At 45.7% G+C, this 13,098-nt stretch overlaps 1 protein-coding gene across 7 annotated transcripts in view; it reads right to left on the bottom strand.

Annotated features, from left to right (window-relative positions):
* Positions 1-13,098, bottom strand: part of ROBO3 (roundabout guidance receptor 3) — a 310,461-nt gene that overhangs the window by 245,779 nt on the left and 51,584 nt on the right. For all 7 annotated transcript variants that reach the window (XM_069947694.1, XM_069947692.1, XM_069947699.1 and 4 more), the window contains one exon: positions 9,291-9,368. The gene's annotated coding sequence lies outside the window, so the exon portion shown is untranslated. The remainder of the gene's footprint in view (positions 1-9,290; positions 9,369-13,098) is intronic.

Below are 13,098 nucleotides of genomic sequence, written 5' to 3'. Positions count from 1 at the left end.
GCTAAAGCCAGTGATTGCATTCCTGAGTAACTTTAAGGCTATGTTCACACACCATCATAACGACAGAAGTTTTTTAGAGGACAGCCGCATCTACCAGCAAAGAACAGCTGTTGTTTGCAGTTAAATGACAGCTGTCCATTAAAAATGGCCATCATTACGACAGTGTGTGTGTGAACATAGCCTACAGTTCAAGCTCATAAACCACCTACCTTGTGACCAGAGTCATCCTCTTGATCAGATCACCAATATAGAATCGATATAAGGTTATTTATCCTTGCAAATGCGGTAAGCATGTCCATAGACCACCATTACCTGGACGTAGGCCAAAAGGGTGTCATTTTGGCTTCCATTCAGGTAGTTACCATGGGCTATTTAGCTGGATGAAATAGCGCAGACCACCTCTATATTCTGTATATCCCAGTAATAAAAGGTATGCAGCGCAGTTTGTTTTAATTTTTTTTTTTTTGCATTAATGTCTATACCTAGACACCGTAAAAACATGGTCTGAAAAGAGCCCAGTATAGACAGCAGGTTCAGGTTTATGTTTCATCCTCTGATTATTAGTTGTTATTTTTTTCATTTGCTTGCAACATAAGTAAAATATTAAAAATAAGTAAAATACAAATCAAGACAACAATGCAAATATACAGAAATGCGCCCCCCCCCCCCCCCCCCCCCCCCTTCCCCAGAAAACAAAAAAGACAAAGTGAAGACCGAGACGGATTCTCATGTGACACATTAGGGTTTTGTTTCGATGTAAGCGGCAGATTTCCGGATAAATGTGTGGCCCGGCGACTTCTAAGATGCAGGATACCTGGGGGCCCCTGGACGGCGCAGCCACCTGCCTCGTAATTGAATTCCCCCGCTCTTACCTTTCCCGCTTTCCCTTCCTGCATGTGAATAAACATTTGCAGACGCGTCTGGGGCCCTTCGCCTGCAGCCACTTTCCCCTTTGATTATTTCCATATCGTATTTCTGCTCTTGATAACACAGAATTGTTGTCTGACAAAATCCCCCTCGGAGCTTTGTGTTTAATTACATTTCAATGGCCCTTATGTGAGGCCGACGGAGAAATGGGCAAGATAAAAAAAAAAATTAAAAAAAATTCCTATAGCAGGTAGGGAAAAAATGACATTCATGTAAATTGGGTCTTTTTTGGTTGTCACCGGTTTCTTGCCATCTTGTGGAATAAAATTGATGTCTCTTGTGACGAATGCGATTCTGGAGTAAAATGTTTAATGTGGACGCTTTGTATAAGCAGAGCAGAGAAATTGAGTTATAGGTTATAATAATGTCATGGAGGGTTTTCTCGTGGATATTTGCTCCGCTCTGCAGTGTGTGGAACAGCCTGTAATGCATTATAAATGATCATGGTTTCCGTGTTCGAATGTAGAAACTTTTTTTTTTGCAAAGTGGGTGCAATGGTACAACAGAAGTATACGACTATGTTCACACACAGTATTTTGGGCCATTTTATGGTTCTAAAAAGTTAGAATTTTCGACCATGGAGCCGTGAGCACTGAGAGGGTTAAGCACGGTGTGCGGCCGGACCACGTTACCTGCGCTGCAGCACTCGGCAGTGATTGATCGGAGCGGCTCAGTCAGCAGCGCTCAGTGTTTCATTAAGGGGATTCTATCCCAGACACATAACTCCTCTTCACTTAGCACAAGGAGAAGGGATAAGCCGCATCCATCGCCAGTGATTATACCCTGCAATGGACACATAATCAGTGTGGCGTCCATCCTGGACTACTGCAAGAAGCTCATAGACTCAGCAATATCTACTGCTTAGCTGAATCTATGTGTCTGCTTTACCCGGGCGGCTATTACTGTGTTCATGGGCTCAATATGGTTGTTAAAGTGGGTCAGTATCGATATAGTACAGGTAACCCCTAGTCAGCATCACAGTCCCATGTACCCTGGATAACAGATATTTACACCCACCAGCCATAACCTTAAAACCTATATTGTGTTGTAGTTCTGGGGCTCCGACCTGTCAAGGCCTCATAGCCCAGTCATGTCCCCTGTGGTATCAGCAACAGATCCCATAAGGCAGGCGTGTGAAACTCAAATACACAGTGGGCCAAAATTAAAAAACTGGACAAAGTCGCGGGCCAACCTTGATAATTATCAAAGTGCGAATGCGGCGGTCCGGGCACTGTCAGAGCAGCGTGCGGTGTTCCTGGCACTGTCAGGGGTGTGCGTTTCCCAGCGCTGTGCACTATGATAAATTGCTATGATATGATTAAACTCCAACCCATGTAATAGCCAACCCCCCAATATTGCCCCATGTAGTAGCCAACCCAACCAAAATTGCCCCACATATTAGCCAGCCCTTCCAATAGTGCCCAAATAGTAGCCAGCCCCCCAAGTGTCCCATATAGTAGCCAGCCCCCAAATAGTTTTATATAGTAGCCCCCCAAAATAGTCTCCTAATAGTCAGCCCTCCCCAATAGTCTCATACAGAAGCCATCCCTTTCCTGTAGTCTCATACAGTAGCCAGCCCTCCCCAGTAATCTCATATAGTAGCCAGCCCTCCCCTGTAGTCTCATATAGTAGCCAGCCCTCCCCAGTAATCTCATATAGTAGCCAGCCCTCCCCTGTAGTCTTATATAGTAGCCAGCCCTCCCCAGTAATCTCATATAGTAGCTAGCCCTCCCCTGTAGTCTTATATAGTAGCCAGCCCTCCCCAGTAATCTCAAATAGTAGCCAGCCCTCCCCTGTAGTCTTATATAGTAGCCAGCCCTCCCCAGTAATCTCATATAGTAGCCAGCCCTCCCCTGTAGTCTTATATAGTAGCCAGCCCACACTATAGTCTCTTATAGTAGCCAGCCCTCCCCAGTAATCTCATATAGTAGCCAGCCCTCCCCAGTAATCTTATATAGTAGCCAGCCCTCCCCAGTAATCTCATATAGTAGCCAGCCCTCCCCTGTAGTCTCATACAGTAGCCAGCCCTCCCCTGTAGTCTTATATAGTAGCCAGCCCCCCCCCCCCCTGTAGTCTCATATAGTATCCAGCCCTCCCCCATAGTCTCTTATATAAAAGCCAGTAGAGATGAGCGAACCTGGAGCATGCTCGAGTCGATCTGAACCCGAACTTTCAGCATTTGATCAGCGGGGGCTGCTGAAGTTGGATAAAGCCCTAAGGCTATGTGGAAAACATGGATATAGTCATTGGCTGTATCCATGTTTCCAGACAACCTTATCCAAGTTCAGCAGCCCCAGCTAATCAAATGCTGAACAATGGGGTTCGGATGGACTCGAACCCGAACCCCGTTTGCTCATCTCTAAAAGCCAGCCCTCCCCCATAGTCTCCTATAGTAGCCAGCCCTTCCCTATAGTCTCCTTCAATAGCCAACCCTCCCCAGTAGTTTCCTATAGTAGCCATCCCTCCCCAATAGTATCATACAATATCCAGCCCTTCCCCATAGTCTCATATAGTATCCAGCCCTGCCCCATAGTCTCTTATATACTAGCCAGCCCTCCCCAATAGTCTCATATTGTAGTAATCCCTCCCCCATAGTCTCATATAGTAGCCAGCCCCCCCAATAGTCTCTTATATAGTAGCCAGCCCTCCCCAAAGGCTTTTATATAGTAGCCAGCCCTCCCCCATAGTCTCATATAGTAGCCAGCCCTCCCCCATAGTCTCATATAGTAGCCAGCCCTCCCCCATAGTCTCTTATAAAGTAGTCATGGCGGGCCAGATGTAATTCAAACTCTGAATTGCCTGGTGGGCCAAAAATAATGGCATCGTGGGCCAGATTTGCCCCTCGGGCCAGATTTTGACGTGACCGCCGTGAGGAGTAAGGTTTGGCCTCCATGGATGGGATCTGGGAAACTGGAGGCTGAGGTACCATCTTGATCTCTTCATCATGTTCCTCATTCCTAAACAATGTCTGCAGACTTGGTGAGTAGAAATGTAAGGTAGGTGTTACATATCACACATCCACATGATACCAGGACACAAGGTTTGCAGCAGAGCATTGTCCATCACATTACCCCAGCCATCTTGTCTTCCTCCCATAATACATCCTGGTGCCATCTCTTCTCCAGGTAAGTGATGCACATCCATCCATCCATCCACATGATGTAAAAGGAAATTTGATCCATTAGACCAGGCCGCCATTTTCCATTGTTGCATGTTCACGTGCCAATTGTAGACCTTTGGGGGAAGGAGGGGGTCATCACAGGCGCTCTGACTGATCTGTGATTAAGGGGCGCTACACACAGCAAACTATCTGACACCTTTCTATCAGACACAGTAGGAACCAAGCTGGACCAGACAGGATGTCCTTCACTCCCCACACACATTAGTGAGCCTTGGGCTTCTATGGCCCTGTCGCCGGTTGTTCTTCCTTGGAACACTTTTAGTAGATAACAACCACTACATACTGGGAACACCCCACAAGCCGAGCTGCTCTGGACCTGCTCTGACCCATCGTGTACACATTACTATCCATCCCTTGTCACAGTCTCTCAGATTCTTGCTCTTACCCATGTTCCTGTTTCCAAAATAATCAAGAACCAACTAGTCACTTGCTGCCTAAATATATACAAAGGCATTGTCAAAAAGATTCTCCATGTTATTTCCTGCTACTGGTTTTAATGTTATGGCTGATGAGTTTATACAATTATAAATGACCCAATGTTCAGGTTATGTTCTTGCCCAGGGTGTACAGCAATACTGAGCCATAATGTAAAATCAGAGCCCAATACATACTGATACCAGACACCATGGCGTCCACCCCAGCAAACACCACCACACACCAACAACCTGTAATCCACTGTTTTGTTGCACAGACCAATGTCTGTCTCTTTAAATAAAAACCTTTACATCCCCCTGTAAATTCTAGGGTAAAGAGACCTGCGTGGGATTAGACAGGGCCATTTGTCCTATAAATTGGTCCATTTCATCCCATGCCTGCGTTGCTCCTCTCTGGTGTCACCATCGATTCCTCAGCTCCTACGCCGGTGTCCTCTCTCATTACAACCCTGTGTAATCTACCATTATCCCCTCTGTCTTGTCTCATTTTAGCTATTGTCTTGTAATTCTTATCTGTATTGTCTTCTTTACGGCCCCGGTACAGTATTACAGGCGCTCTACCTCATCACTGCATCACTGGGGGTGCGGAGATTATTACAGCAGAGACATATGGAGAATGGGTGATGAGGAGGAGGATTATCGGTGATCAATACTCCTGATGTCAGCGAGCGAGGTGCATTGTATATAGAATAGTCATACAGCTCTCCTAGAACGTCCCACAATGTTCTACAACAAGGGGAAACGTCTTTGGTGACTCTCAGGACAGACAATTCTCCACAATTCTAATTGTCCACAAGACACAGCGTCTTCTTACTCTACTGGTTTATTGTTGTATTGAGCAGTAAGCACTACACTCTCCCTTGAAAGTCAATAGGTGATTTTGTATTTTTTAACATCCTTGTACACTTACTTCTCTACAAGTCACAGAGCACGCTTACTCATAAAAGTCAGTAGGTGATGGACACCTTCCCCTACCTGCGATGTCACATGTCTACTTGATATGGGCTATTTGGAGGCATTACTGGATGTTTCTCATGGTGACAACAAACTCTTCACAGGTCACAGAGCATGCCCACAACACTCCCATAAAAAGTATATGTCAGCTCCAGACTACATGTTCTTATGGTCCATGTGGTTGCTGTAAAGCATATCTGTAAATGCTGTTAAAGGGGTATTCTGGGCCACAGTGGAAAATCGGTGGCAACACAATAAAGAAGTGCTACTAACCTGTCCCTGTGCCCCTGCAGCACATCAACAGCGGTTCTCTGTCAGAATTCAGGATCCTGGATCTCCCGAGTTGTTCCGTCACAGCACCACAGTAACTACCAAACAGTGACTGCAGTGGTGTCCCGCCTCAGTCCATGATTGGCTGAGCAAGGATTTCTGAGTGAGACTTTGACGTCACAGGGATAGGGACAGGGTCATGGGGAGCTTCGGGAGCCTTGCGGTGACACTCTGTTGTAAAGGCATGGGAACAGGTAAGCAGGACTTCATTATGTTGCCAACACTCCCTGCTCCCCCTGGATTTTGTTACTGTTGCCCGGAATGGTTCCATAATCAAGAACAGAAAACAAAATAAAAAAACTACAATAAAAATTTTGAAAGATTAGGAAACAATACACAGAAACAGGTAGCCACACATGGATTGGCCCAAGGCGTATTAAACAGCAGGAATCCAAGTTCTGCCTCGGAGTTCTGCAGCAGATTCTATTCCAACTATGATGGATTTTACTGTCAGAAAAATCCATAGTGTGAACACGACTGAAGGTGTACGTACATGAATCGATTTTTCAAAATTTTTGCTGCATTCCCTGTTTATTATGAAAAGTTATAAATCTGGAGAAAATGTGAAGCCTCCAGAGCGCAGAACACGTATGGACACATAGCGAGAAAACGTATTTATAGCTCATCCTGAGCGCCAATCTGAGAGCGCTAAATGCTAATTAATCGCCTCATCAACCTGACCCCGCCGCCTGCTGCGCATACAGAGATGAGCAAACACGATAGATCTGAAAATAAAATGCTGATTCTGAGCTTCCTGACTGCAATCCTGATATATATCTGGGGAGATCGAACACGCTCTCAGACAGGCTGGATGAGGGATGAGGTGCTTTCTGATGGGAGCAAGAGCAGCAAACTGGAGATTACGCAGGATTTAAAGCTGTACAATACATGTCATTGATGGGACGTTCATCTGAGCACAGAAGTCACTCCCCTCCTGAAATACTCTGTGCTGCTGGGGACCCTGTGCAATTCACTCTGTAATTCTGATACTGTGACTTCCCACATCACCAGCAAACACCTCTGCTACTATTGGCATCCCAGTCTGTGACCTCTAAAAAGATCAGTACATGCTTCTCCTGAAATGCTCTGTGCTGCTGTCCTGCTCCATTCACCCATTCACACTACTATAAGTCTAAAGGTCCCCATAATCCTTATACTTTTATTCATTGTTCCTGCCACTTGCTGACCGTTCACGGACAGATGATGTCAGTGGAGATAAAGGTCGAACGTGATAGAAAATCACCGCCTGACCCTTTTGTTCTGGGAAAGATAAGCCGCAGCGAGAGGATGGAGGCCAAATAGGACAGATAACTGATGACAATAACAACTGTTATTGAAGGTGAATGGGGACCTTAAAGGGGTTATCCAGTGTTAGAAAAACATGGCCACTTTCTTCCAGAGACAACACAACTCTTTTCTCTAGTTCAGGTGTGGTTTGCAGTTATGCTCCACTCACTTCAATGGAACTCTTCCCAAAAAACCTTCCTAAACTGAAGAGTTGTGCTGTCTCTGGAAGAAAGTGTACATGTTTTTCTAATGCTGGATAACCTCTTTAAGCCAGTGATGTACCACATTGCAAGCAAACTCCTCTCCTGCTGCTGGGGTCACTCTTTCTTCCACCATGGAATGATTAGTCTATGACCTCCCACAAGAACAGCACCTGCACACTTCTCCCCTGAAATTCTCTGTGCTGCTGGGGATCTTGCTCCTTTTCTCAATGTAACTGACCGACATATATCCATTTTCTTTCTCACACGATGACAATAATCGTTACCAGGAGCCCTACCATCACTAACATAATCTCATAATTCACACAGTATGATGGTGTAGTCATAGCTGTATGGCAGAGGTATACATTGGGGAGTCTCGCTGAACATGCTACACAATAAGGCTATGTTAACATAACGTATCTTTTCGTAAAAGTGCGTCCATTGTTGCAATCGGCAACAACGGCCGTACTTTTTACGAATAGATAAGTTGCTCAGCCTTTAATGGGATCCCGGTCGGAGCGTATACACATAGTATAAGCTCTGGCCGGGATCCCTCGCAGCGCCGCAAAGAACTGACATGTCAGTCTTCTGCGGCCGCTATTCAATAAATAGCAGCTGTAGAAAACCATGTCAGTGCACACAATGAAGCGAGGGGCTGCGGCTGCAAGCTTCATAGTGCGCTGTGGGGAGTTCTGATGCAGGCGCGCACGGATGCACCCACATCAGAGCGGAGTGAAAGATCATCCGGCCGGTACTGCAGTACCGGCAGGCATGATCTTTTCAGAGAACGTCCGCTCCGTGACCCAGGTCAAAGAATGGCCGGTCTCTTACAGTATGCAGCTCTGTTTTGTCTGGTTAAATGTTGGGCACCATGATGGAAACCTGATAGACCCCATTCAAGTCAACGGGATTGATCTGGTGCTGTTGGTGTCTGTCCAGCTGTGGATCTGGCACGCTGGTGTGAACCTATCCCAATGTGTAGACTGCAGTATCACTACCACTAAATCTACGGCTAAAATATATGTGTGAACTGGTATGTTCATACATGGCAGACTAAGGGGGACATTTATTGTCTGACGTTTTTTACGCCGGACTTAAAAATGTCCCCGCATCTCCGGCGCTACGGAGATCTATGTAGAGGCGTACTGCCTCTACATAAATCCCGTGCACGTCGGTGCGCACGGCAGAAAACCTACGCCACCTGAAAGGTGGAGTAGGTTTTCGGCGTATCTCCACACACACACCCCAACAACACCCCCCCCCCGGCGTACCCGGCGGAAAGTGTCGATATGCGAATATTTTATTCGCAAATCGGCCATTAGCGAATAAAATAAAATGCAAATCGTCACTTTCCGCCGATACGCACCTTAATACATGTCCCCCTAAGTGTGTAATACTCCTGCATCGGCCACATATTCCATACATGCAAGACTGGGCTCACTCCACATCACCGGTATACGCTGGTATATGGGCCTGCCATGGTATATGTCAACATTTTAGCTAGTGTTGTGATCATAATGACCAAGTATGACCTAAGCACAGTGTGAACCTGATTCTAGTGGCACATGTGCATGTATGAGATATTTGCCATGTGTGATCGTGTACGCTTATATACAGAAGATGAAGAGGAGCCTGGACTAGCAGCAAAGGACTGATTCCAGACAAATGAGCATCTTACTGTATATGTAAGTGAGTCAGTCCGCTCCGGGGCTGGCAGTCACCTTGCTAATGAGCTCGTCCTGGCTGCAATATTTACCTAACAATTAAGTAAACTCCCGGTAAATGCGGCTTACTCAGGGATTTTAGGAATATATTCAAATATATTCAGAACGCGTCCCTGAAATGACGACGAGCTCTGCAAATGAGGGTTTTACAAAGGAAATGCAAATGTTTTAATCCGCTCAATTAATAGTTTAGATTTTTAAGTCAAACGAACAATCGGAGCGATAACATCAGAATACACGCGGCACTTACCAGAACAAACAGCGCCATATGGTTCTTTAATGTTTAATGGAGCTAAAATCACATGGTGGAGACTGCGGATGTCTATGACTGAAACAAAAGGAAGCATGAGAGGAGAGTCATTATTATCTAGGAGGAAACTTCAAGAAAATCGGACTATTCTGTGATAAGAAGGTGCATGTAATGCCATGATCAGTGCCAAACTGCTCAGGTTGGGTGACGTTCGTCAAACCTGAACACTTGGTATTTGACTCCCTGCGGCTGTATCCATGTTTTCCAGGGCTCCCTTAAGCTGCATCCAACTTCTACAGCCACTGGGAGTTAAACGTTGAGTGTTCGGGTTTGGAGAATGTTCCCAAACCCAAACAGTTTGGCATCTCCACTCAACACTATTCACAATACATCATCGGTAGCAAATCTGTTTAAAGCTAGAGCTGCATAGTGACTTTTGCTATGTCGCTCTCCTGCATTGTAGCTGAATAACCCTGAATGTGGTCATGTCGCCACCTGCACATTCCCATCCTGGATGGATCTCTGGTGACTGAAAGTCACCAACAGCCTATGGGTCACAGTGTGACCCCATTCACTTTCATCAGTTGTGATGCAGGGAGCGGACACAGCACTTTTGGGTGGCAAGCCATGCTATACTGTGAAAGCTGCCATGTGGTGTTAGCCTAATAGAGAAAAAAAATCCCTATATTAATACAAGCCTCTAATAATCTGCAGCATTCATTCACTGCCAACATGCTACAACAAGATAGGAGTGACTCTACAGTACAAATTACAAAACCCAAATCTAATGAATCATCTGTCGATTAGTTTAGTCTCCAAACAGTTGTTTCGCCTTTTAAGTCTTACAGTTTTTAGAGAAGTCTGGTATGACACAGTTCTGTGAGACCTCAGAGTCTCATACCAGACTTCTCCAGGGATCCAGAACACTTGGAGAGCAGTATAAGTTATTTAAAGTCTCACTGTCATTTAATTAATTAATTTATTTTTTTTGCAGAAATCAATAGTACAGGCGATTTTAAGAAATGTTGTAATTGGGTTTATTAGCCGAAAAATGCATTTTTATCATGAAAAAGCAGTTTGAAGCTCTCCCCCTGTCTTTATTGTTCTCTATGGAGAAGGGAGGGGTTAAGGGAGATGAGGAACCAAAACAGGATAACGAAGAATTAAATCACAGGGCTATCTCCTCCTAAGCACTGACCTCTCTGACCTCTGAATAGAGGCTTTCACATAGCTCCTGCTGTGTAATCCTTTGTTCTCTGCTCTCTGCTACCGACTAATCTCCATACTTCCTCCTCCCCCTCTCCATAAAACAGACAGGGGCACATCTGATGCAACAAGACATAATTTCCTGATAATGAGCAGTGAATGGAAAAGAGGAGGGAGGAGGAGGACCTGGGGAAAGTCTTTTTGAATGCAGATAATAGCATATTTGCCTAATAAACCCAATTACAAAGTTTCTTAAAATCGCCTGTACTATTGATTTCTGGAAAAAAAAAACAACAGTGACAATTTAAGACTAAAGGTCTTGCTAGGGGCCGTGCCAGGACGATTGCCGAACAGCGAGATCGGCGCTAGTGTGCAGTGGCTTCAGAAGGCACAATCTCGCTGTTATTTAAAGGGGTTGTCCGGCGATAAAAAATTATTCACAGAATAACACACATTACAAAGTTATACAACTTTGTAATGTATGTTATGTCTGTGAATGGCCCCCTTCCCCGTGTCCCACCACCCCCACCCGTGTACCCGGAAGTGTGGTGCGCTATACATTACCTGTCACGTGCCGACCACGGTCTCCGATCCTCAGCAGTGACGTCTTCTTCGGGAGGCCAGCGGATCTTCCCGAGTGCTGGCCGCCCTCTGCAGCGTCATCCGAAGCTCAGCCGCGATTGGCTGAGCATAACTGTGCTCAGCCAATCGCGGCTGAGCAGCTGATGACGTGGCCGCGTCATCAGCCGCTCAGCCGCGATTGGCTGAGCACAGTTATGCTCAGCCAATCGCGGCTGAGCTTCGGATGACGCTGCAGAGGGCGGCCGGCACTCGGGAAGATCCGCCGGACTCACGAAGAAGACGTCACTGCTGACGATCGGAGACCGTGGACGACACGACATGCGGTGAGTATAATGCACCACACTTCCGGGTCTAGCGTGGGTGGGGGGAAACACGGGGAAGGGGGCCATTCACAGACATAACATACATTACAAAGTTGTATAACTTTGTAATGTGTGTTATTCTGTGAATAATTTTTTATCGCCGGACAACCCCTTTAAATATATATCTGTCATTGCTAATAGATATATATTATAGCCGATTATCGGCTGAAGAAGCGTTTCTACTGTGTTTCCCCGAAAATAAGACGGTGTCTTATATTCATTTTTGCTCCCAAAATGCGTCAGGTCTTATTTTCAGGGGATGTCTTATTTTTCCATAAAGAAGAATTCACGTCACATGCACAGCAGGGTAAGAGCGTACGGTATGGCGGCTTCCGGCCACCAGGGGGAGCTCACTACAGCACAGTTGTACAGCACAGCAGAGACAGCGCACAGTATGGTGGCAGGCAAGGGGATAACGGCAAACGGTGTGCAGCTCTACATCTGGCAGTAGGGAACAACGGGGATGGCGGCAGGCGACGGGCTTCTTCCCTGCACATTTACAAGTGACGGCCGCAGAAGGGAACATTGGTGTTGGCGGCAGGTGACGGTCTTTATGTCCTGCATGCAGCTGCTCTGCAATGGACAGCGAAGGTAGAGGACAACGGCAGCGGGCTAAAAAGTATCAAAGCTTCATGCCCTAGTGTTCTGTTCATCGAGCATGCTTCCGAACAAAAACTTTGCTAGGAACTTTTCGGGGTAGGCCTTACATTTAGCAATTCAGCAAAACCTCTACTAGGTCTTATTTTCGGGGAAACAGAGTAGCAACACTCCTTGACAATAATCGGCCTGTGTAATAGGCGCCTAAGTCAATGACAAATGAATTAGATTTAGATTTGATAAATGTTTCTGTAGGTTCACTCATCTCTAGTGACAACAGCCATTACGGTTGTGTTAACCCAGCTTTCCAGGCACCCTGAATTGTACATGAATGTGCATTTGTAAGCAGAATTATGTTAATTCCTAATTATTCTATTAGTGCCAGACTTCATTGTTGCACTCATATTATATTCAAGACCCTCAGAATGACCAGTATATCAAGTTAGGACCAGGTTAGTACCACTGTTAGGACTCCAATGCATGTAATTCTTATCTAACAAACACAGTCTGAGTAACCACATATGCTAGAAAGTATTTTCCGACATCCAGCACATCCCGTCAGAAGATGTGCGATCCTGCTGGGTCTGACTCTCGCACAATCCTCAGGCCATCAGGCCGGGTTTGGCAGGAGCTTCAGAGTTTCCTGTTGTAATGATCCATTGGGGACTCCTTTACACGTCCTAATGAATAATTTCTGCAAGTGACGAGTTCGCTATGACGGATCCAAATAAGTTTGGATGGCTGCCTGTGAGTAGGCAATGTGTACGCTCCTATGGAACCACAGCAGTATCATTCTCAACAGAGCAGAAGTGCACAACCACCAACATCCATATGCTTCATGGTTATCATATACAGCGTATAATTAACTGTAATGGCCACTGTATGGCACCATCATTTGGGCACTGTATAGTGTCAACATTTTGGGTATTGTATGATGTAATAATTTGGACACTGTATGGTAGTATCATATAAAGAAATGTATTGTGCTATAATTTGGGCACTGTAGGGTAGTATCATTTTGGGCACTGTATCACTCTATAACTCGGGCACTGGGTAGTGCC

This window comes from Dendropsophus ebraccatus, chromosome 12 (genome assembly GCF_027789765.1).
Source record: "Dendropsophus ebraccatus isolate aDenEbr1 chromosome 12, aDenEbr1.pat, whole genome shotgun sequence".
Lineage (NCBI taxonomy): Eukaryota > Metazoa > Chordata > Amphibia > Anura > Hylidae > Dendropsophus > Dendropsophus ebraccatus.
The sequence above is the reverse complement of the archived record's forward strand: the minus strand, read 5'-3'. Positions and strand labels throughout refer to the sequence as shown.